This window comes from Pan troglodytes, chromosome 5 (assembly GCF_028858775.2).
Source record: "Pan troglodytes isolate AG18354 chromosome 5, NHGRI_mPanTro3-v2.0_pri, whole genome shotgun sequence".
Classification (NCBI taxonomy): domain Eukaryota; kingdom Metazoa; phylum Chordata; class Mammalia; order Primates; family Hominidae; genus Pan; species Pan troglodytes.
In genome coordinates this window covers 31,956,185-31,982,845 of record NC_072403.2, presented here as the reverse complement: position 1 = coordinate 31,982,845, position 26,661 = coordinate 31,956,185, and the positions used below count along the sequence as shown (strand labels likewise).

The following is a 26,661-nucleotide window of genomic DNA, read 5'->3' as shown; positions in this document are numbered from 1 at the left end:
TATCAGTTAATAATCAGTTGTATTTTTCAAACGGTCTTTTTTCAATTGTTTTGCTTAGCTCCTTCCATCGTCTAAAGTCAGGGATACAGGCACATCACATCCCTGTTCCCCCTTCCTCAAACTAATATGTAGCTACCTAGGTTTATCCTTTAAAACAAAAATTCTCACCTATTTTTGTGAGAAATATACATGTTTTTCTTTGAACTAAGTATTTTACATACACCTATCTATATACATGCATACTTGTGGTTTGGTTTTTTTTAAAAAAAAAAAAAAAAACACGTTATCTTTTGAGACTGGGTCTCAGTCTGTTGCCCAGACTGCACTGCAGTGGCATAATCACAGCCCACTGTAACCTCCAACTCCTGGGCTCAGGCTATCCTGCAGCCTCAGCATCCGGAGTAGCTGGGATTGCATGCACGCACCACCACGCCGGGCTTTTTGTTTTTATTTTTTGTAGAGACAGTCACACCATGTTGTCCAAGCTGGTCTAGAAATGGCCTCAAGTGATCATCGACCTCCCAAAGTGTTGGGATTACGGTCACTGTGCCTGGCCTTGTATGCATAATTGTTTTGTCTTTTGATTAGGGTTATTAATTTTTAAAAAAGCCTGGACGCAGTGGCTCACACCTGTAATCCCAGCACTTTAGGAAGCCAGATGGGCAGATTACTTGAGCTCAGGAGTTCAAGACCAGCCTGGGCAACATGGTGAAATCCCATCTTGACAAAAAATACAAAAAATTAGCAAGGCCCAGTGGCACGCACTTATAGTCCCAGCTACTTGGGAGGCTGGGGTGGGAAGATGACTGGAACCTGGGAGGTAGAGGCTGCAGTGAGCAGAGATTGTGCCACTGCACTCAAGCCTAGGTGACAGAATGAGACCCAGTCTCAAAACAAAAATAATAAAAATTTTTTACAACGATGTTATATACACTTCTGCATGTTGCTTTTCTCTTAACCAAACTTCTAAAACCCTGTCATGAAAAAAGAAATCCTTCACATGGAGTAGCATAAGTTATTCATCCATTTCTTATTGATAAGCATTGATGTTTCCAGTTACCACTGCTGAACATGGTGCAATTGAATAGAATTCCAGGGCTGAGATTGCTAGGTTTTAGGTTGTATTTTATTATTTTATTTATGTATTTATTAATTTATTTATTTATTTAGACAGAGTCTTACTCTGTCGCCCATGGTGGAGTACAGTGCCATGACCTCAGCTGCAACCTTCGCCTCCTGAGTTCAAGCGATTCTCATGCCTCCGGTCTCCCGAGTAGCTGGGATTACAGGCACCTGCCACCACGCCTGGCTAATTTTTGTATTTTTAGGAGAGATGGGGTTTCACCATGTTGGCCAGACTGGTCTCAAACTCCTGGCCTCAAGTGATCTGGCCACCTCGGCCTCCCGAAGTGCTGGGATTACAGGTGTGAGCCATGGCGCCAGACCTGGACTTTGTCTTCTGTTTCATCAGTCCTTCTGTTGGTTCAAGCACAGTATCACACTGAAGACTGATGATTCTATATAAATATGGTAAAGACTGTACACCCTAACTGTTCTTATCTTTTAATTTTAAGGCAATTTTAGATTCCAGCTTTCCAAAGAATTGTGGAATGCTTAGAGCTAGAGAAGCCTTGGAAGTCATTCAGTTTTTGTTTTGTCAGAGAAAATTCGGTAGAGACTCTGTCCTGCTCTCACTGAATACCATCCCATAGTACCCCCCATCAGCTTTAAAGGGCAATAATACCTTATGGACAGTATGCTTTTCCTCAAATATATTCTAAGCCATGGTCAATGCAAAAGAGTGAGAAGGAAAGTAGAATAAGTTATCTAAGAATCAGTGGGTGCTCTCTTTAAACTGATTTATCACTACCCCTTCCAAACTCTCTTGAAGATCACTCTGCCTACCTTTCTACATAAGAACTCCTAACTCCAAGGGAGGAAGGTAAGTTATTCTTATTCCATGCTTAGAAAAAGAGAAAATAGGTTTGGTAAGTGTCCGCTTTCTGCTACCATTCTCTGTGTTTCTGTGTTTTTTATAGGATCATTCAATTATTGGTTGGCTCTTGAGAGGGAATGCAAGGTTCAAGGACACAAGCCTAGATCTTGCCTGTATAGAACCTCATGATGTTATGCTTCTCTAAAATGAGGCCTGGAGGAGACATGTTGAAAGTGACCCATAAATCTGCAGTATCTCATGTCTCTCGATGGGGACAAGGAGTACCATGGGAAATAGCATTAGGTCAATGACAGTAACAACTCCCAGGTGAGTTGCTTTATCCTTTTATTTATAAAGTTGTTAATATGCTACATAGTCCCTAATTTTGCCACAAATAGTCATTATTTTAATTTCATATTTCAATATTGATAAATGAAGGAAAAAATGAGTAGCAGTTAAGTAGTCCATAAACCTACATATAAAGCAAATTGGAGATTTTAAAATTGATTCTGGATGCTTAAAATCCTTCTCATTGAAAAAAAAATTTCTTATTAGAAGATTTCAACATTCTTTAAACTGAGAAGCATAACATATAAACAGAAAACCATAGCAAAACAAAAATGCAAAGCTCAATAAATGAACACAAAGTGAACACCGTAATAATTGCCACACAAGTAAAAAAACAGAAAATCAGCCAACCCTCCCAGAGCCGCCTGATGCTTGCTTCCAGTCACATTATCACTCCATCTGCCCTAAACATATCCCCTATTTTGATTTCCAATGCTGTAATTTAGTATGCCTGTTTTTGAAACATATAAAATGGAAATAAAACAAATGTAATCCTATGTACCTGACATATTTCACTCCAGAACATTAGGTTTGAATAGATTCATCTGTGTTGCTGTGTATAACTTTAATTCATTTTTATTGTTATGTAATATTCCATGTTATGAGTGCAACAATTTAGGTGTCTACTGTTGATGCATATTTGCTTCCTTTTTTCAGCTAATATAAACAATACTGTGAATATTCCTGTGTATGTGTCTTGGTATATATAGGAATACATATTTTGTTTGTATACCTAGGAGAGGAATTGTTGGGTCAAATGCTAAACTCTTTTTGAAAGTGGTGATATAGGTTTACATGCGATGAAATGAAAATTAAAACCACAGTTATAAACAGCATGGATGAACCTCACAAACCTAATGTTGATGGAATCTAGCTGGAACTTCCTGTTCTTCCATATACTTCCCAATATTTTTTTTCCAATTAAAATTGTTAGTCTTTTGAAGATGTTATCCATTGTGGCAGATGTGCAGTATTATCTCATTATGGTTTTATTTTACATCTTTTGCCCATTTTTTCTTAATTGGATTGTATATCAGTCGACTTGGGCTGCCATAACAAAAATGCTAGACTAGGTAGCTTAAACAAAAGGAATTTATTATCTCACAGTTCTAAAGGCCAGGCCAGAAATCCTAAATTGAGGTGCCAAGAGATTCAGTTTCTAGTGAGGGCTCTCTTATTGACCTGAAGATAGTTGCTGTCTTAGATTGTTTGGTGCTGAACAGAATACCAGAGACCAAATAATTTATAAAGAATACAGATTTATTTCTTACAATTCTGGTGGCTATAAAGCCTATGGTCGAGGGGCCCACCTCTGGCAGGGGCCTTCTTACTGTTATGGCAGGTGTGAGATGTCATCTCATATTCAAACCACAGCAGTCGCCTTTTGTGTCCTCATGTGGCCTCTTCATATGCCCATAAAATGATCTCATGTCTCTTCCTTTTCTTATAAGGACACCAGATCTATCAGACTACTGGCCTACTCTTATGACCTCATTTAACCTTAATCATCTCCATAAAGTCCCAAAATCCCTATCTCCAAATATAGGCACATTGGGTGTTAAGAGTTTCAACATCAATTTTGGGGGAACACAATTTAGTCCAAAAAGATTGTGTTTTTTCTTGTTGGTTTAAGATAGCTGTCTTTTTGTCCTTTTTTTTTTTTTTTTTTTTTTTGAAGTGGACTCTTGCTGTGTCACCCGGGTTGGAGTGCAGTGGCGCTGTCTCAGCTCACTGCAACCTCCGCCTCCTGGGTTCAAGAAATTCTCCTCCTCCCAAGTAGCTGGGACTACAGGTGCATACCACCGTGCCCTGCTAATTTTTGTATTTTTGATAGAGACGGGGTTTCACCATGTTGGCCAGGCTGATCTCAAACTCCTGACCTCAGGTGATCCACCTGCCTCGGCCTCCCAAAGTGCTGAGATTACAGGCGTGAGCCACCAAACCTGGCCTGTCTTTTCTGTTTTAAGCTTTTAAATTTTGCTCACGAACCCTTTATCCATTTTATGTGTTGCAGGTATTTCCTCTGTAACTTGTCTTCACTCTGTCAGAGGCTGGAGTGCAGTGGCACAATCACAGCTCACTGCAGCCTCCACCTCCCAGGATCCAGCGATCTTCCCATCTTATCCTCCTTAGTAGGTGGGACTACATGTGCAGGCCACCATGCCCAGCTAATCTTTGTATTTTTTTGTAGAGATGGTGCCGTTGCCCAAGTTGGTCTCAAACTCCTGGGCTCAAGCAGTCCATCGACCTTGGCCTCCCAAAGTGTTGGGACTAGAGGTGTGAGCCACCACTGCACCCAGCCAATGATATCTCATGATGCATCAAAGTCATTAATTTAGTGTACTCAAATTAAGCACACTGTCCTTTTATGCACAACCTTTTTTGTATCTTATTTAAAAAATCATTTTCTATTTCAAGGTCATGAAGATCTTATTTTATAATACCTTCTTGTGAAATTAGTTCTCAAGACTACCCTCACTTCTAACACCAATTATAAGTTGGGAGGTCTGTGGTTCCCAATCAACCTTAGGTTAGTAATTTGCTAAAAGGACTCACAGAACTTGCTGAAGCTGTTAGCCGCATGGTTACAATTTATTATAGGATATATAGCTTATTATGTCATTCCAATGCAATGTAAAATTATACAACTACTTTTAAAAAGATTTTAACATTTGACCCAACAATTCCACTCTGAGGTATACAAACAGCAGATATGTGTGCACATATATACCAAGACACATACAAAGCAAAATTCATTGTTTGTAATAGTTGAAAAGGGGAAACAACTCAAGGAATACAGATTAAAATCAGCTGAGAAAAGAAACACACAAGGCAGTATTATGGATCGAATTGTATGCAGATCTCCCTTGCCCCCAGAAGATATGTTTAAAGTCCCAACTCCCAGTACCTCAGAATTGTGGCCTTATTTGGAAATAGGATAGTTGCAGATACAATTAGTTAAGATGAGGTTATAGTACAGTATGATGGGCTGGTGACTTAGAAGAAGTAGTATATATATATTTTTTAATAGAACTAGTATTCTTCTAAGGTGGTCACGTGAAGACAGACACACACAGGCAGAGACTGCGGTTATGCAGCTACAGGTCAAGGAATGTCAAAGGTTGCCAGCAAGTACGAGAAGCTAGGAAGAGTCAAGGAAGGATTTTCCTACAGGCTTCAGTGGAAGCATAGATCTAATGATACCTTCATGTCAGATTTCTAGCTTCCAGAACTGCAAGAGAATATATTTGTTGTTTTAAGCCACCCTAGCTTCTAGCTCTTTGTTACAGCAGCCCTAGGAAACTAATATAGGCACAATCCTGGCAATTTCCAAATATGAGCTTCCAGTTGTCCTCTCCCAGTAATATGAACAATATTACTTTCCCAGCATTAATGTGTGACAATACACATGACGTACAGAGCAGTCCCCACTTATGCACAAAAGATATGTTCCAGGACCTCCAGTGGATGTCTGAAACCATGGATAGTACTGAACTCTATATAGCTGTTTTTTCCTATACATACATAGCTATGATAAGGCTTAATTTATAAATTAGGCACAGTAAGAGATTAATAACAATAAATTAGAATAATTGTTAACAATATACTGTATAAAAGTTAGGTGAATGTTTATTTCTGAAATTTACCATTTATTATTTTTGGACTGCAGTAGACCACAGGAACTAAAACCATGTAGAAACTGTATACAAGAGAACTGTATTTCACCCGAGCCTCAGTGTGCAGTTTTAATGGCCTGCCATGGTTGACTGCTCACATGGCCGATCTTTTAGTCTACCTCCACAGGTAGAGCTGATACTGTGAGGCTCAAAGTTCCTATTATAAATCACATTGTTGACTGTGTGGTGATCAAAACCTCCAGGTAAACAAAGACACACTTATCAGGGAGAACATTTCAAGGGTCTAAAATTCATCTCCCAGTAGCTGAGGGCAAAGGCTAGACCTCTTTTTGGGTAAGATAAATTTTTTACCATATACTTTATTTTGCTTTTCATGTTTAACTTTATTTTGCTTTTCATGTTAGTTCCCCTGGAATTGTTTTTTGTGTATAGTGTGAAGTAGGGGGTCAAGTTTCTTTTTTTTTCCTTTTTGTTCTTTTTCTGTTTAAAAGGATATACAATTGTCCCATGCCATTTATTTACAAGAGTCCTTTCACCATTGTTGTATGGTGCCACTTTAGATGTAAATCAATGTCCATATTTGTTTGAGCCTGTTCCATTCGTTTGTCTATTTTTGGACAACACTGCCCTGATTATTGTCATTTTATCAGTTTTGATATTTAATAAAGCAACAGATTTGTTTTGTTTATTTTGGGCCCTTGGATTTGTGTATTAAATTTGAACCCTGTTTGTCAATTTCTATAATAAAGCTTACTGGGAATCTGATTAGGATTACAATGGTTTTGTAGATCAGTTTGGGGACAATTAATACCTTTAAAATATTGACCGCTTCAACTGTAAATATACTCCTCCATTATTTAGTTTTCCTGTTTAAGTTATCTGAGTAATACATTATAGTTTTCTTTGTAGAAGTCAGATACGTAGAAAATTCAAAGGCCAAGTGCGGTAGCTCATGTCTGTAATACCAGCACTTTGGGAGGCCGATGTGGGTGGATCACCTGAGGTCAGGAGTTTGAGACCAGACTGGCCAACATGGTGAAACCTCATCTCTAGTAAAAATACAAAAATTAGCTGGGTGTGGTGGCGGGCACCTGTAATCCCAGCTAATCAGGAGACTGAGGCAGGAGAATCGCTTGAACCCAGGAGGCAGAGGTTGCAGTGAGCCAAGTTCCTGTCACTGCACCCCACCCTGGGCGACAGAGCGAGACTTCGTCTCAAAAAAACAAAAAAAAGAACATTCAAATAATCAATGTAGATAATTCAAATAACTAAAAAATGAACAGTTATTAAAATATCAGGATATAAAAGCAAAAAAAATCAATAACCTCCATATATACAAAATGGCCAGTTAGAGAAAAAAAAAAGAATAGGCGAGACTTAAAAAGGCTGGGAATCTCCCTGAAAATCTTTGAGAGCCTTGGCCCTGCCCTCAGGGATTTCTCTGGCTTCATGCCCAGATACGGGTACAGTTCCTTGTTTAAAAAAATTTTGCTCCATCAATCAAGAAGGGGCTCCTTCCTCAGAGCACAAGGACCTCCATAACACCGGACACTAGACGTCTAAGGAACACCTCTTAAGGAAGTTAGACTTCCAAAGAATGGTGTTTCCTCTGTCCCCAAACTCTGGAACTCACAGCACAACTGCTCCTTGGAGTTCGGTTTCAAATCTACAAGGCTGTCATGGAGGTTGCAGACCAAGTCCGTGGCCTCAGTGTCCGGATGTACGGTGGCCTTGGCACCTGAATGTGAGAACATGACCTCCCTGAAACCACCACAGATATTGTTTCATGTTATGTGTTTTTTCTTATCTGAAATTCCTTTTCTTTAAAAATTCAAATTACATATTTTTCAAGCCCCTGAACAAGCTTCATGAGCATTTATTGAAACCACAGCTTTTAAAACCTACTGAACACTTTGCTATATGTTGTCATTCACTATCCACCAATTATTTAATTATTGATCAATATTGTTTCCTTAGTGTTGGGATCATTTATACATGTATTTCTTTTATATTGCATATTTTATATTTCTGCATTACAGTTATTACATATTACTTTTGCTACAGTAATAGTTCAGAAGTGTACATCCAAAATTTAGCTGTGAAGTGGATGGACTGAGGCAGAACTGGAGGCAAGAAAATGTCACAGTAATTCTAAAAAAGATGATGTACAATTAGAGCAAGAGAGTAGCACTGAAATTGAAGAAAAATAGATGCGTTTGAGAGAAAATTAGGAGGTAGAATCAACAGATTAGATGTAGGGATGAGAAGGGTCAAAGATGACACTAGGGTTTTTAACTGGAGCAAGTAGGTAGATAGAACATTTCTTCCTGAAAGGGCAGGTCAGATCATGTGTTGTCTCAAAGGGCATGAAGAGTAGAAAGCCTGGGACAGATCCTCAGATGACCAATACCCATGGTGCAGGGAGAGGGAGGGAGATCTGCTAAAAAGACTGCAAATGTCAGGATAGTAGAAAATCATGAGTGTGTGATGTCCTGGAAGTTGAGACAGTATCACGTTTGAAAACATTTAAATGGTAACTCTGACAAAAAGCTGGAGGCCAACTGTGAACGCCCATGAGAGTGAGAAGCTCCCACACTTTTGTGGGCATCAGAAAGCCCACCAGGTTCCTGCAGTGAAGATCTGAGAAGGATCCTCTTGTGGCTTTGGCAGGGAGAGAAGAATTATTATGAAATACACCCAGAACCTTCGTCAAAACAAAGGCCTACTCTCAAGGGGAAAACATTTTGCCAGAGTCTTATCCCAGCTGGGAGAAGGTAATTCTTCCCACTGCAGCCTCATCTAGGCTTTCTGTCTCACTTAAGGGAAGAAAAATAGTCAACAGGGATCAGAGCTTCATGAAAATAAATTGGAAATGGTGCAGCCAGGAAAGGAGCAAAGGTCTGAGGAGGAGGAGAAGGAGGAAGAGGAGTTGTATCATTATAAATACTTGAGGAAGAGGAGGAGAAGGAGGAGGAGGAGGAGTTGTATCATTATAAACACTTGTGACAGTCCCAGCCCCAAGATACAGGCATGCTAATAAACTGAGGCTTAACACTTTGACTACAGAATGCTGCTTCTCCCTAACACCATCAAGGCTCCAACTGAATAACAATGAATTATGAATGAAAGAGCTGTAAGGAGAGACAAAAGTTAGAATGAGACAAGTATTGATATCTAGAGATGCCAAGAAGGCAAGGAAGATAACTAAAAAGGCACTCTGGATTTAGAAATAGGAAGTCATTAGTGACCTTGTAAATAATGGAGCCAGAGGAATACCAAGGGTAGAAGCCTCACTATAGTGTGTTGCACCTGTCAGAGGTCAGGAACAGAGGCAGGAGGTGTAACTGACTCTCCCACAGTGTGGCTTTGGAAGAGAGAAGTCAGCAGCTGCATGGAGATTTGGGAGAGGGAAAGCTTTTTTTTTTTTTTAATTGGAAAAGACTGAGCTATGTGTAAATAGAATAAGACATTAATAGACGGGAAGAGTGTAGACACAGGAAAGAGGGCGGACAAAAACAAGTGCACAGTTATCTAAGGGAAACAATGGGATCAAGCTGCAAGTATATAAACTTGTCTTGATAGAAGAATCCTTGATCTGGTTTATTCAGTGTTTGGTCCAAACCCACATCCCTGTTCTGCCTGTCTCTGACTTGCTCTGTGCCCCAGAAGCCCAGCTTCTACAGATGGCATTAGCTGGGCAGCCCTGCCCTCTTGCACCAGCTGGATTTGGCCAGTGATCAGCCCAGCAGGAATGTAGATGGCAAAGGAGAGAGAGATTAGTGTACTTATTCCCTGCATCACCCCCCTGCTCGGTGGGCAGCTCTTCCTCCACAGTCCCAGCTCTGGCCTAGCTCTGGTTACAGGTTCCCTCCCATTGCCTCTTCAGATTTAAAGGTGTGTCTGTCAGGGTATAACTGGGAGCTAGAAATTGCACTGAAATTGAACAAAGAATTTTATGGGAATGGTTGTTAACTAGTTATAAGAGGACTGAAAATGGAAAAGTGGAACAAAAGTATCAGAGATAGTAATGACAGAAAGCAACTACCACCTCCAGGTTTAGGAAAACGAGGAAAAGATTCTTTGAAGAGATCCCCAGAACTGGGACCTCTGAGGAGCGGAGGCTGGACCACTGATGATGATATGTCTGTAGATAGAGGCATGATGAGGCTGATTTTAGGAGCATGGAAGATCTCCAAACTGAAGCCAACTGCTGTTACTGGATTCAACTGCCACTGCCAGGTTGAAGAACCCATTCTGTGAGGATGTCAACAAACAAAGTGGGAAATCTTTTCACATCCTTCCAGCCCTCTAGTCTTCCTCCAGTGCTTCCTATTGGTAGGGTTTGGGGAGGTGGCTAGCAAAGCGGGATTGGAAAAGATAGAAGAGACTAAATCTTCATAACCAGCACAGGGTGACATTGGATCACTACTGTTGCTGATCTTGGGCTGCCTCATATACCCTGTTCTTCCCATTAGCCCTGTCACAACTTTGTAGATATCCCTTCATTATATGCCCTTCATATATTCTTTTGGTTTAACTTTTTCTGTTGGAATCCTAATATGGCACTCCTCCATCTTTCAGGACCGAAAGAGTATAAAAGATTATCTTTTACTAAAAAAAAGACAAAAAACTGATCTAATTCCTGATTTGATCATTACACAATCTATACATGTATCAAAATATCACATAGTACCCCATAAATATATACAACTGTGTCCATTAAAAATAAAAATTAAAGAAAAGATGGTAAATATAGCTCTGTTAGGCAGTGGACGTTTTACCACGATGGCTTTTATTTCCCCCATGAAGGGGGGAGTGAGGGAGCAGCTGAAAGTAGGTGCTTATAGGGGTTTAGAGGGGCTCAAAGCTTTGAGAGAGGAGAATGTCTGAAAGAGCTGCCAAATAGCATGCAGGTCCCATGGGGGCAGAGCCTCTACTCATTTACCAGTGCCTCGTCAATATCTACACTTCAGCCTAACACAAAGTGTGTGCTTAATAAGTATTTGCTGAGTATGTAAAGTGGAGACAGAACCAATCTGGCAAACTTTGTAGGACTGGTGGGCAATGAAGATCAGTCAGGTAAAATCTGTGGATATAAATTTATATTGATCAAAAAATTCAAGGTTAGGTGTTTTTCTTCAGTCATGCTCAACGATGCTTCAGCCAGGCTCAACTCTTCTGTAGCCACAGAAAAAGGTTTACCCATAATCGAGCTGTGTCTGTGTCTGAATAATGAAAAGACCATGATGCAAGGGAGTCGGAGACACAGAAACAGTGTTTGACGTAATGGGTAATGGAAGCATGCTACCAGGGAAAGGAAAGAAGTGGCAATAGGAAGGAACAGAGATCTGTGGTCCTATGTCCCCTGAGCATATTCCCATGTTAAAGCTAATTCAGTTTTCAATCATCATTAAAATTTTGTTCCTAAATATATGGCCATTATTTTCCACAACCACACTAAAACTTTATTACCTCTGGCAAGTGACTATGCAAGTAACTAAGAGCAAAAATATCCACAACTACCATTTGAGCTATCAATTTAGGGAAAGTCATCTGGATATAATCTAAGTGACCCTCCACTGAATGTCAGTATCTTTGCATATGTGATTTAAATCTGGGCCTTCGCAACACCATAAACTGTTCTTGTCTTGAATATCCAGATTGAAGGAAATAATCTGAGTAGTTACGAGTCCTGAAGCTAGAAAGATGGAAACCCCATTTGCTCATCAGAAAGCCTTAGAGCTTGGGCGCTGGCGGGTCTGGTCTCACTGGGACAGAGGGGCTCTTTCCTCCCCATCTGATAGTCTGATAACTAGAGAAGCCGGCCATCTTATTCTCCAAGAAGGAGCCATCTTAGTTCCTCCTGAAATGTTCATATTTAGAAATTATTATTTGTCAGTAATTTAACCCCTTAATGGGCTTGCCTTGTGGTCCATACCACTGAGTGCAGAGCTTGCCTGGAAGAATTGTGAGGGCCATTCCATCTTCCAGGCAGTAGAGTTCAGTACTTCTTTAAAATTGCTGCTGAACTCTGTATTTGAAAAGAAAGAATCATTTGGGTGTGGTAGCTCACACCTGTAATCCTAGCGCTTTGGGAGGCTGAGGTGGGAGGATCATTTGATGCCAGGAGGACCACTTGAGACCACCCTGGGTAACACAGCAAGACTCTGTCTTTAGAAAAAAAAAATACAATAAAATAAATACAATAAAAATAAAAGCAAAAAGAAAGAGTCCATCTTAGGGACAGGCTGTAACTACTCACTGGAGCTTACCTTTACATAGTTCAGGATCAATTATAATAAAACACTTTTGTGCAGATTCAATAGGATTATTTTAATCCCCATCATCTCTCTGAGTTTCCAGTCAGTTTCTCTCCATGTAGACACCCTTCTCCAGCCCACCATTGTCTCTCCTCCTATAGCTCCACCAACCAATCAGAGCTTTTTCTAACTGCACCTAGTGCACCTAGAGTCTACTCCAGAATGCTCATGGAGAAAGTTTCTGAAAGGTAAAACTCTGAATGATATTTGTAGCTAAAGGGAGACTTGCTAGAGACAATAAGCTAATAGTTGTAGACTTCAGTAGAAGAGGAATGACACTGCAATGTCAGGGTGCAGGACTTCAAGAGGGCAGAGTATGGAAACCCAGTGGGAAAAATGCTCACCAGGAACATGAAGAGAAGGAATTACGTGTAAGGATTTCTCAATGTGTTCCCAAATTTGCCCAGCAGAGGGAGGCCTCGGGTTGATGGCAGGCTGACCACACAATTAAAGAAGGCTGAACCTGGGGGCTTTTAACAACCATCGTGGGCTCTACTGTAAGCATTTAGAAAAAGAAAGTTATCCATTCAAAAATATGTATATTTTTAAACTTCAGAACAAACTTATGAAGAGCTATATTTACTTTTCTACATTCTAATTTTTATAAATCTGAGTATATTTTGCATATATTGTTATAGTACATATTCAATTTTGTATTTTGCTGTTTTCACTTAACCATTTTTACTAGATTACTCTGTGTTCATAATAATCACTTTTTTAAAACTTTTATTTTTATTTATTTATTTTTTTTTTGAGTCAGAGTCACACTCTGTCGCCCAGGCTGGAGTGCAGTGGCGTGATCTTGGCTTACTGCAACTTCCACCTCCTGGATTCAAGCAGTTCTCCTGCCTTAGCCTCCTGAGCAGCTGGGATTACAGGTGTGCACCACCAAGCCCGGCTAATTTTTGTATTTTTAGTAAAGACGGGGTTTCACCATGTTGGTCAGGCTGGTCTCCAACTCCTGACCTCATGATCTGCCCACCTTGGCCTCCCAAAGTGCTGGGATAATAACTTTTTATGCTGCATAATTCTTCAGATTTGTCGGTACGACTGTATTTACACTCATTTGTTTTATTAGAAGGAATTCCAGAATATTTTGGCTGCCCTAATTAATTTTACAATTAATATGATTTTGAAATTGGGTATTGGCTCCTTCTGAATTGGTTTATTAAAATATATTCTAATGTAATTTATGATGTTTTCATCATATTAGCATATTTATTCTGTTAGAATTTCATAATTTATAAAGCTACAAACTATATGTGATATAGTTTGTAACTTTATCTCATAACTTTATGCAGTTACAAGTAGAAATAAAATGTTCCCCTCAAGATTGTTTAAAATTTTATTATAAACAAGTGTAAAAAACAAAATCACTAAAACACTCCCTCTTTTTTCCCCCAAAATGCATGTTTCCATTTTAACAGAACCCGTATTTAATCAGCAGATTTCTATGGTGGCTAGATTTGTAGACTAAATATTAAAAGTCCCAAAGCAAATGCATTTTTCTCTTAAATTTTACTGACTTTTTTTTTTTTTTCTTTTTCTGAGACGGAGTCTTGCTCTGTCGCCCAGGCTGGAATGCAGTGGCACAATCTCGGCTCACTGCAACCTCTGCCTCCCGGATTCACGCCATTCTCCTGCCTCAACCTCCCGAGTAGCTGGGACCACAGGCGCCCGCCACCACGCCCAGCTAATTTTTTGTATTTTTAGTAGAGACGGGGTTTCACCGTGTTAGCCAGGATGGTCTCGATCTCCTGACCTCATGATCTGCCCACCTCAGCCTCCCAAAGTGCTAGGATCACAGGCGTGAGCCACCGCGCCCCGCCTACTGACTTTTATCCAAAGAAAATATAAGAGCTCTTCATCATAACGTATGTTTCTTGTTCTTGTTATTAAACATGACACATTTAGGCTTAAACTGATTTGAAGGTTTATGACATTGTTTAAGTTATTACATAATTAATTCATAAGGATAATGACTAGTTTGAACTACTGACAGCTCACACATCATCAGTTGAACAGCAGAAAGCTTATTAAGCTACTTTCTTATGTTTCTGTCTCCCAGCTACTAAAAGAAACGAAACCCTTCCAGGTGTTAAGGCAAAACTTTCCTCCCCTTTTCTTCTATAAATCTGATTCCATGTTAGTGAAATTTCTACTGATGGCTTTGGTTTCCTCTATAGTAGGATAGAGATCCTATGGCAAAAGTCATGTCTGACATGGTAGCAAATAGAAATGGGGAAAAGGAAGGTCTGCAAGAGCCAATGTGGGAAATGGGGAGAGGACTGACTACAAAAACCCAGCAGGAATTCCAGAAGAAAACTCCTCAGGACAGGCACATTGGCTCATGCCTGTAATCCCAGTACTTTGGGAGGCCGAGGTGGGCAGATCACTTGAGTCCAGGAGTTTGAGACCAGCCTGGTCAACATGGCGGAACCTCATCTCTACAAAAAATAAAAAAATTTGTCAGGCGTGGTGGCATGCACCTGTAGTCCCAGCTGCTCAAGAGACTTAAGTGGGAGAATCACTTGAGCCTTGGAGGTAGAGGTTGGTGAGCCGAGATCACGCCACTGCATTCCAGCCTGGGCGACAAAGCGAGATGCCATCTCAATCAATCAATCTCCTCGAAAAGCAACATTATGGAGAGACAGGATTCCGTCAAGGCCTGGGGCACACAGGAAAATATTAAGGCAGAAGAGAGTTTCCTCCCCACACCACACTGTATCCCACAGGCACTGCGGATGTGCATATGCAAGAGGGGTTGATCCTAAGAATTTAGAGTCACAGAGGAGGAGGCACCAAGCAGACTGTGGAGAAAGTCATGACCAGAAAGGGACAGAATGTAAAGCTTCAGCTGATTATCTGGCCTCAGGGATTCCAGAGGAACTGGTCCCAATGGTCTCCTGGTGATGTAGGTTCTTAGGTTTCTTTTACAGGGGTTTTCTGGGAGAACGTTGACCCAGTTAGCATTCAAGCAACTTCCACCCTGCACTTTTATTCTTTCCCCTTCACCTGCTTAGGTTTTATCTGTCCAGGCAATAATAATAAAATTATTGAGCCCTGGACATGTACCTGTAAAGCTCCTTAAAGATGATGCCTTCTAACTCCTCATTCAACAGATACAAAAACATTACAATAAAATGACTCATGCAAGACACCCAGGTAGTTTATAGCAGCTAATAAAAACAGAATAACTATAAAATATGGTAAGTTTATAAAAGTTACATTGAGTATATTTTATAAGAACTGCTTATTGAGTTTGCCTAATAACCACACAGCACAATAATAATATGTATATATTTTTAAATATGTGTAAATATGTGTAACACAAACTTGTAGAAGGTATATCTGAGTACAACCCTATTCTGTTTGGTTACCTTTTCTAGTTCATTATGTAAGTGGCATAGCTACCTAAGGACTTATGCTTATAAATGTTTAAAAACTCAAAAAAATACAGAGGACATATGTGGATAGATAATGGAAGAGATAAGATAGGTAGGTTGAAGGGTTGGGCTGCCCCTCCACACCTGTGGGTGTTTCTCGTTAGGTGGAACGAGAGACTTGGAAAAGAAAGAGACACAGAGACAAAGTATAGAGAAAGAAAAAAAGGGGTCCAGGGGACTGGTGTTCAGCATACGGAGGAGCCCACCGGCCTCTGAGTTCCCTTAGTATTTATTGATCATTATTGGGTGTTTCTCGGAGAGGGGGATGTGGCAGGGTCAAAGGATAATAGTGGAGAGAAGGTCAGCCGGTAAACACGTGAACAAAGGTCTCTGCATCATAAACAAGGTAAAGAATTAAGTGCTGTGCTTTGGATATGTATACACATAAACATCTCAATGACTTGAAGAGCAGTATTGCTGCCCGCATGTCCTACCTCCAGCCCTAAGGCAGTTTTCCCCTATCTCAGTAGATGGAATATACAATCGGGTTTTACACTGAGACATTCCATTGCCCAGGGACGAGCAGGAGACAGATGCCTTCCTCTTGTCTCAACTGCAAAAGAGGCGTTCCTTCCTCTTTTACTAATCCTCCTCAGCACAGACCCTTTACGGGTGTCGGGCTGGGGGACGGTCAGGTCTTTCCCTTCCCACGAGGCCACATTTCAGACTATCACATGGGGAGAAACCTTGGACAATACCTGGCTTTCCTAGGCAGAGGTCCCTGCGGCCTTCCGCAGTGTTTTGTGTCCCTGAGTACTTGAGATTAGGGAGTGGAGATGACTCTTAACGAGCATGCTGCCTTCAAGCATTTCTTTAACAAAGCACATCTTGCACAGCCCTTAATCCATTTAACCCTGAGTTGACACAGCATATGTCTCAGGGAGCACAGGGTTGGGGCTAGGGTTACAGATTAACAGCATCTCAAGGCAGAAGAATTTTTCTTAGTACAGAACAAAATGGAGTCTCCTATGTCTACTTCTTTCTACACAGACACAGTAACAATGTGATCTCTCTCTCTTTTCCCCACAGTAGGTGATGGCCGGAAGAACATGGCAGAGAGCAAAACAAAACAGCATTGGGAACAAGCTCTGTTTAAAAGGAGACTTGTGAACAGCAAAGAGTAGAAAGGGTTCTCTTACAACTGAAGCCCATGGAAGACAAATGTGTACTGCGTGAGTTTTAAGGCAATAGGAGTAGTGGGACCTAGGGCACACCAGAGAGCATATTAACTCTCAAACTTTTAAAAACATCATATCTGCTGGACACAGTGGCTCACACCTTAATCCTACAACTTTGGGAGGCCGAGGCGGGCGGGTGTAGCTTGAGCCCAGGAGTTCGAGACCAACCTGGGCAACATGGCAAAATCCCGTCCCTACAAAACAAACAAACAAACAAAAAACAAAATTAGCCAGGCACGGTGATGCACACCTGTGGTCCCAGCTACTCAGAGGCTGAGGTGGGAGGATCGCTTGAGCCCCGGGAGGTTAAGGCTGCAGTGAGCCATGATAATGCCACTGCATCTCAGCCTGGGCAACAGAGGGAGAACCTGTCTCAAAACAAAAACAAAAACACACCATACCCAACCACAATGTATCTATCTTAAGTACCAGTACCACACCCCTCTACTCACTACTAAATAGGTGAGTTCCCAATCCCTGGTAGCAGGTTTAAGCATGTTATATTAAAGGTCTTAGGCTAGTGACCCATTCACTCATTAAACAAATACTTATTGTGCATCTACTATAAACTAAGTACTGTGCTAGGTACAAAAGCAAATAATCTAAGCTCTATAAACTTTACTTTCTTCATCAACAAAATGGAGATGTTTTAGGCATCTACTCATCATTCTGAGCTCCATCTTTTGTGACTGTAGTTGGCAGAGCTTTTTATCAGTTTCTCTAAATAGCTCTACCAGTCCCTGGTGGATGCTGGCATGCCCAAAGGATCCATCCTGATGGCCCCGTCTGCTTACCTTACCTGCCTGCCTTTGCAGCACTGCTCTGCTCTTCTGCAGGACTTCCCTTATCCTTTGGGGTCTTGCTGCTCTTAGGCTGCTCTGCTTGTTTTGATCTGCTTTGCATCACATGTATGTAAAGGTCCTTTCCTTATTTACCCATGATCAAGGTATTATGAGATTCTGGAATTTCCCCAAACCACATTGATTGCTGGGAGAATAAAAGAAGTGGATTACAAGTGGAACTTAGAAGGGGAGTATTCGAGAAGACGTCTCTGCAAATCCATTTAGAGAGACCTTTCTCCAGTGGTGACTCAAAGATGCAGCTCCTTTCATCCTGTGGCTTGGCCATCTTCAGCACATGGCTCCCAAGGATGTCCTCAGGATGGTCTCTAATCCAAGGAGCCTGAAGAGAAAAAAAGGCATGGAGTATTGTGAGTGGTAGGTGGTTATGGACCAGTTATGGAAGAATACACATCACTTTTGCCCACCTTCTACTAACCAGAACTCACACAGCCATAGACACTGACAAGTAGGACTTAACAAGAATCTAATTTTGAGTCTAGGAATACGACTGTAGCAAATATTTAACAGCTTCAAACACAGGTGCATTGCTATCACTATGCCTGGCCCAGGCCTGTCTCCCTTTCCGGCCATGTCACAGGGGCCAGCATTTATGTCTAGATTGGGTTGGTTGGGATATTAAGACAATAATGAACCAATACAACATCTTGAGCATAAAACCAGCTGATACAATGATGTACAAGTCAGATGATTCTGATGATTATGAATTATGTCAATAAAAGAAATGTGATAACTAAGGTAATTTTTGTTTTGGCAAATTTTTGTTTGTTCATGACAGGATGAAATCCTGTCATTTGTAGCAACATGGATGGAATTGCAGGATACTACATTAAGTGAAATAAGCCAGAAACAGAAAGTTAAACACCACATGTTCTCACTTATATGCAGAAGCTAGCTAACTAAGTAAATAAGTTTATCTCATTGAAGTAAAAAGTATAACAGAGATTACTAGAGGCTGGGAATGGTAGGGGAAAGAGATGATAAAGAGAGATTCGTTAAAATAAGTTACAGCTAGATAAGAGCAATCAGTTCTAGTGTTCTATTTGTACTACAGAATGGCAATAGTTAACAGTAATAAATATTTTCAAAGAGCTAGAAAAGAGGACATTGAATGTTTCCAACACAAAGAAATGAGAAATGCTTGAAATAATGGATATTCTAATTAATTACCCTGATCTGATCACTATACACAGTATGTATAAAAATAACACTATGGGCTGGGCGCAGTGGCTCACACCTGTAATCCCAGCACTTTGGGAGGCCAAGGTAAGCAGATCACTTGAGGTCAGGAGTTAGAGACCAGTCTGGCCAACATGGTGAAACTCCATCTCTACTAAAAACACAAAAATCAGCCAGGCGTGGTGGCATGTGCCTGTAATCCCAGCTACTCAGGAGGCTGAGGCAAGAGAATTGCTTGAACCCAGGAGGCGGAGGTTGCAGTGAGCCGAAATCGTGCCACTGCACTCCAGCCTGGGTAACAGAGCAAGGCTCTGTTTCAAAAATAAATAAATACATAAATAAATATTTTTTAAAAAAAAGAACATCACTATGCACCCCATATATACATATAATTATTATGTCAATTTGAAACATAATTTTGAAAAATGAAAAAATGAAACACAAATATAAATCAATCCTCTCCAAGTTGATATACTTAAAAGGAAAAAAGTCCGAGGGCTTAAACTATTCAATCAAAATTTTATTAAAGTGCTATAGTAATCTGGAAAGTATTTCAGAATGAATTGGTATAAGGTTAGACACAAAGATCAGTGAAACAAAATAGAGAACCCAGAAATAGAGTCACACATCTATGGACAACTGGTTTTGACAAAGGTGTCAAGGCTATTTAATAAGTAAAAAAATCGTCTTTTCAGTAAATGTTTCTTGAACAAGTAGACATCCGGTGTGGGGGAGAGGAGCAGGAGCCTTACCTCAAACTTTATGCAAAAATTAACTCAAAATAGACCATAGACTTAAATGTAAAAGCTAAAATTATAAAACTTCTTTAAAAAATAGGAGAAAATCATCAATACCCTAGGATTAGCAAAGATTTCTTTAAAACAAAACAACAGGTTTATAGTTTATAAAACATAAATAACAAAATGATAAATTTCATCAAAAGTGAAAATTTGCTTTTCAAAAAACATTATAAAATGAAAAGCAGGAGGCTGAGGCATGAGAATCACTGGAACCCGGGAGGTACAGGTTGCAGTGAGCCAAGATGGTGCCACTGCACTCCAGCCTGGGTGACAAAGTGAGACTCTTCCTAAAAAATAAATAAATAAATAAATAGAAAAGAAAAAGAAAAATCACAGGCTGAGAGAAAATATTTATAATACATGTATCTGACAAAGGACTCGCACCTAGAAAATATAAGGAACCTTATAACTTAGTAAGACGACAAGCCAAAACAAAGAGTAAAAGTTTTCAACAGACATTTCACAAAAGAAAACATACAAATGGCCAGTATGCACATGAAAAGATTTTAAACATCATTAGTTACTAGGGAAACGCAAGTCAAAACCACAATGAGATACTTCACATTCAACAGAATAGCTAATGTTAAAAGGACTGACAATCCCCAGGGTGAGCAAGGGTGTGGAGGAAACTACTCTCATATATTGTGAATGTAAGAGGACAATGTTACAACTACTTTGAAAAAAGTTTGGCTGTTTCTAACATAAAATTAAACACTTATACAGCCCAGCAATATTTCTGGGTCATTTCTTCCAGATAAATGTACATGTCCATACTATGACATGTACAAATGCTCATACTGGCTTTGTTTCACAATGCTATAAACTGGAAACAACCCACATGTCCATCAACAGGTGAATGGGTAAATAAATTGTAATATATCGGCCAGACGCAGTGGTTCATGCCTGTAATCCCAGAACTTTGGGAGGCCAAGATGTACGGATCACCTGAGATCAGGAGTTTGAGACCAGCCCATCCAACATGGTGAAACCCCATCTCTACTAAAAAATTAGCTGGGCATGGTCACGGGCGCCTGTAATCCCAGCTACTCGGAAGGCTGAGGCAAGAGAATCGCTTGAACCGAAGAGGCGGAGGTTGCAGTGAGCCAAGACCATGCCATTGCACTTCAGCCTGGGCAACAAGATGGAAACTCCGTCTCAAAAAAAAAAAAAATTGCAATATATCTATATCTTGGAATATTATAAAGCAATAAAAGGGAATAAACTACTGATATATACACAAAATGGATGAATCTCAAAAATGTGAAGGAAAATAAAAAATACATATGATATAAATTCCATTCATATGAAATTTTAGGAATGGGAAAACTAAGCTGTAATTATGGAAAGTACATCAGTGGCTGCCTGGGGCCAAGAGGATGGAAGAGGCGGCACAGGTGATACTACAAATGGAAACTATCTAGGTTGACGGAAGTGTTCTGTAACTTGATTACAGTAGTAAGTGTTTGGGTATATAAAACGCATCAAATTGTATAATTAATACAGGTGTATTTTACTGTGTATAAATTATTCCTCAATAAAGTTGATTTTTCATTAAATATATTATTTGCTAAAATGAGGAGAGACAACTATTATCTTAAAATAGTTAAGCACAATAAAAATACTACAATCAACTCATTATATATGGAAATTAAAGGAGAAAAATAGTGGTATGATTAATTAAAATAAAAAGAAAACCTTCTAAATTTTATCTTAGCTCATAGTTGTAAAAGCTGCCATCCCTAACCAAGGCCACCCTTGACCCTTTCTCATGTTCCATCTTTCTGTTTGTTTCATAGTTTATGTCTCACCAAAATCTATCAGATAAACGTATTCATATGAAGATTTAAATATATTACATGTTAAGCCTTAGCGAATACTTCAATATCTAAAGAAGGTACAAACAAAACAAAAATCAACACTTAGTTATAAGAGATTACATACTCTCCAGGGAAGACCTGAAGACTAGCCCCTTTCTGGATCCCACTAGCCCCTCATCCCACTCCAAGCCCTCCCCTCCAATCCCATATGCACTGGGCATTCATACAAATAAGATCATCAGCTCTGGATATCTGTACTGATTGATGCTCCTGCTAACTACCTGAATGATTGCGATGTAAGGACAGCACTGCCTGAATCCTATTTATCTCTGGCTATGCCATAGCAGCCTTCCATGCTGATGGCGTGTTTGAGGATCCAGAGGGGTCTTTGGTTGGCAGGATTGTTTTATTTCCCCAAGAGGAGAGCCTTGATGCAAAAATAGGTGAAGAAATCAGTACAACAAAACAGAAAGCCTAGAAACTACTATGAACACAATAGAGTAGAAGTAGCCTTAAGGGTTGGTGGAGAAAGGATGGTCTATTCAATTACCTGGGCTGAGAAACTGGCTTTCATATGGAATAAAAATAAAATTATAGCTATACCCCATATCATACACAAAAGTTTCTACATCTAACAAAGACACAGATAGAAAATGTTTTAAAATTTTAGAAGAAAATAGTGCAGAATTTTAGTGCAGAATTTCTTAGACTAGATGCAAAAACAAAAATGATTAAAGTGGCCAGGCACGGTGGCTTATGCCTGTAATCTCAGCACTCTGGGAGGCCGAGGTAGGTGGATTAGTGGAGGTCATGATTTCAAGACCAGCCTGGACAACATAGTGAAACCCCATCTCTACTAAAATACAAAAATTGGTAGGGTGTGGTGGCTCACGCTTTTAATCCCAGCTACTTGGGAGTCTGAGGCAGGAGAATCACTTGAACCTGGGAGGCAGAGGTTGCAGTGAGGGGAGATGGCGCCACTGCACTCCAGCCTGAGCAACACAGCGAGACTCTGTCTCAAAAAAATCTAAAAATAAAAAAAAAGATTATTTTTAAAAGACTATTTTAAACAAAAAAAATCGTTTAAATGATATGATACACTACATCTAATATTTGGAAAAGTACTTCTTAATACTTTTAATAAAAAGAGGCGCTGAGAGCATACAACCTATCCTCAGAAGAGTGACCTCTAGGAGGGACGCAAGCGCGTTCTTCCTTCATTTTAACTGGTCATTTTCATTTATTTCAGGAACATCTGAAGTAAACACAGTCACACGTTAACCTTTAAAAATCTAGGAGGTGCGTACGCATAGTTCCATTACTTCAATTTTTGTACTTTTGCATTTTAAAATATCACAGGGAAGCTCGGTACAGCTTCAAGGCTAGGAGGGGTGGCTCTCTCTTAAGCCCTGTCCCCGCCAGCCCCAGACCTCTCGCCCCGCCCCCATTGCCCAGTCCCCACCCTCACTTCCCCATTTCCCCACTCCCGCGGTCTCTTAACGCACCTCGTTTATCGTCCAGTGGACTCAGACCTGTAGTCTTCCACCAGGATCGGCTCCTTTCCCGGAGCTCTCGCTCTTAGAGGAAATTGAGAGAAGCATCAGCGGAGACCCATGTGTGGCTCTCCAGAGGGCGCGGCATTCAGACCCCAGATCCAGCTGTGAGAACGGACCCCAGGCTCACACCAGGCCTCGGCCCATCAGAGGCGCTAGAAAACAAGCCTCGCGGGGAGGCGCGCAGGGCGACTGCAAGCTGTAGGGGGCGCTGGCGCCCGCACAGGCCAGGGGCAGGGCCGGCGCTGCGGGCGGGGCTCCTGCGGCGTGAGGGGCGGCCCCAGGCCAGCAGCTGCGCCCTGGCTGGGAGCCGGGGAGCATTTGCTGCTCTGCTGGACCCTGAGTCTGGCGGCGGGCGGCCTCCTCCCCGCTCCCCGCCCGCCATCCCCCAACTCCCGATCTCTCTGCTGCGTCTGGCCTCAGGCTGAGACCCAACGAATCATTCCCCGCATGGGAACCTTTTATGATATAACTGAATTCAGTTTTATGTATAACTGAATTACGGATATGAGAATAGCAAATGAGGACGAATGGTTTTTACGCACAAAACATGAGACACAAATCTGTAAGAAATATAAAGTCGTGACCACGTCCTTTCAGAACTTTAACCTGTTTGCTGAAGTACGTCAGTAACAATGGCAGGGAAAGGGTATCTTAAATTTCACCACAGCCTCAAAGAGGCCATTTCGTGGATCCGCTGAGGCTTGGAGTCGGCCTTCTGACCACGAGTCCTGCGGCTATGAAAGAGGAAGCCGCGGTTCAGGGCGTCCTCGCGAGTCGCGCAGCCCGCCCTGCTCCAGCTGGGGACACCGGTGGTCACGGCGCTTTCCAGCTGCAGATCCAGGCGGCAGCCCAAGGTTTGGTCCAGCCGCCAAGGGGTGGCTCGAGTGACTGACGGGCCTTGAACGCTCCCAGGACCCACATCTGGAGAGGGAGGTGGGGGTGGGGTGCTGAAGTCATTCTTGGGGCCCCTGGGGGCGGGCATGGACCTGGGTAAGGCCAGAGAAATTGACACCTCGTGACATCCCGGGAAGAGAAGTACGTTCAGTGTCACTCCAGAGCTGAAAGATACCGCCTTCTGGCTGGTCCCTCCTCACCTACATACTTTTCTAATTTGTCTGGAGCAGGCCGGGCATCTGTATTATCTGGTTATTTAAATATCTGGTTATTTAAAAGCTCTCCATTAAATTCACATACACGAAAATAAAAATTAAAAAAAAGAAACAAAAGCTCTCTAATGACCAAGTCCTACACGATAATGAATACATTTTTTTGTGTGGTCCCTAAAATTGAGTTCATGCCTTTTCTGAAGTAATAGACGCCCAGAGAAGGGATCGACTTACCCATCATGCCACAGAGATTAATTGGCCCCAGAATTCTTTAGCAGACCGTGTATATGAACGTCCTTTGCAATCATATAAATTAACTGGGAAAACCTCATTTAGTATGTTACATGCCTAGCGTTTTGTGCCTGAACACCTTACAAGAACCAGGGACTATTGCCCCAATATTATATTTCAGGAAAGGAAGGCCCAGACAAATGGTGTCACTGGTCCACTTTCACCCAGTTGGTAAATGAAACCAGAAATTATAGCTGTACCACAGAAAGGTGAAAACGTTTCTTTTACAATTTCACATACAATCTTTAATGGACCCAGTGTCCAACACATTAAAGCAAGTGCTCAGGAGTGACATCAAGATGTAAAAAATAGTCCTGTCCTCAGGGAGTTTAGGTCTTGGAGAAAAGAGACCCAAGGAGACACAAGACAAAGGGGAAAGAGAAGGAGCGCTGAAGACTGAGGACCCTGCCTGTGGACTAAAGTGAGGATGGGGACACCCGATGCCCAGAATATGACAGTTTGGAGGGGCCTGAAGGACTCTTCTATTCTCTATCAGAAAAACAGAATTACTCTCCTAACCAGAAAAGGTATTTCAATTTATATTTTCCATCACAGCACTTTTCTGGTGATAATTTAATGTGTTTTAAAAAATGTATCACAGTGATGGCCTGGTGTGAAATAAATAATAAAATTTTAAGAATTAAAAAATATAAAAATCTTTTATATAGACATTAGGAGTTACAAGGATAACTGTGAATTATAATTAGTAAATAAATTGAAATACTGATTATTTTCATTTTTATTTAATTATTAAATAAAACCTATTTAACATTTAATATTTATCAGTAATTAAATCTAATTGTTAATATTTATTATTATAAATTATTTTAGAATTAAAAATAAGTGTAGAAGCAAGGCATGGTGGCTCAAGCCTGTAATCCCAACACTTTGGGAGGCTAAGGTGGGAGGATTGCTTGAGCCCAGTAGTTCAAGACCAGCCTGGGCAACATGGAGAAACCCTGTCTCAATACAAAAAAATGAGCCATGTGTGGTGGTGCGTGCCTGTAGTCCCAGCCATTCTGGAGGCTGAGGTGGGAGGATGACTTGAGCCTAGGCTGTCAAGGCTGCAGTGAGCCCTGATCTTGCCACTGCACTCCAGTCTGGGCAACAGAGCAAGACCCTGTGTCAATATACATATGGACAAACTTAAAATTTAAAATGAAAGCATACTACTGATACAGAATTGAGTAGAGATGCAAAGCTAGTCCTATAACCAGAACAATAAAGATAAAAAGGAGAGTGGAAGAAGGTATGTCATGAATTTCATGATAAATGGCAATTGCAAATATCCTGTAGCAGAACAAAACAACAAAGTTGTAGATAAAACATATCCAACCCTTTGGAAGGCCAAGGAGGGAGGATTGCTTGAGCCCAGAAGTTGGAGACCAGCCTGGGCAACATAGTGAGACCCTGTATCTAAAAAGGAAGAAAGAAAGAAAAAAAAAGGATGATAAAGTAGACAATATTGAAAGCCATTTTCTGCAAATACATAGTGAATTTGATCAGTAATTTTCTTCCAACAGTGCAAAAATGAATAGATATTAGTTGCCCGAAATAAAAATCAAATATCCAACAAAAAATATTGACTATCTAATAGTATCTAAGCTAGTAAATTTGGCCAGTTATAAAATGTTTTAAATTTTTATATAAAAAAAGAAAACCATATTTATAAGAAGAGGTGATAAAGAGAAATTATTTCGGTTATGAAGATTTTGTTAGAAAACTATGAGAAAAAAACTATTTTTTGTTTTCAAAAAGTGAAAGATTAAGTTACCAAACAGTTGCTAAAGAATACCAGATGGCTGAGCGTGGTGACTTATGCCTGTAATCCCAGTACTTTGGAAGGCCAAGGCAGGAGGATCATTTTAGGCCTGGAGTTCGAGACCAGCCTGGGCACTGTAGCAAGACCCGTCTCTATTAAAAAAAAAAAAAAAAAAAAAAAAGAATACAAGATCTTGCTAATAATAGCAAAGATCAATTAATTCAAAATTTGAAAAACTGTAATTTATTTAGCTTTAGAGTACTCTCGTGATATGAGATTGCCAAATTAATACTTTGGGTACATTTCTTTTCTCAAAGGACTTGCAAATTTACAAAGAAGTGTTGAAGAAAAGCCACACATTGGCAGGTAATGTTTGCAAAAGACAGATCTGATGAAGAACAATATTTTTAGAACATACAAAGAA

At 40.5% G+C, this 26,661-nt stretch overlaps 2 long non-coding RNA genes across 2 annotated transcripts; one reads left to right on the top strand and one right to left on the bottom strand.

The window, feature by feature from the left end:
* Positions 1-15,835: 15,835 nt before the first annotated feature.
* LOC134810175 (uncharacterized) lies at positions 15,836-23,285 on the bottom strand. Its single transcript, XR_010157596.1, has 2 exons — positions 23,028-23,285; positions 15,836-18,048 (listed from the first exon to the last, which is right to left on the bottom strand). It is a non-coding gene; the product is annotated as an uncharacterized LOC134810175 (long non-coding RNA).
* On the top strand, positions 16,718-18,468 carry LOC129144224 (uncharacterized). Its single transcript, XR_008548440.2, has 2 exons — positions 16,718-16,860; positions 17,813-18,468. It is a non-coding gene; the product is annotated as an uncharacterized LOC129144224 (long non-coding RNA).
* Positions 23,286-26,661: the final 3,376 nt, after the last annotated feature.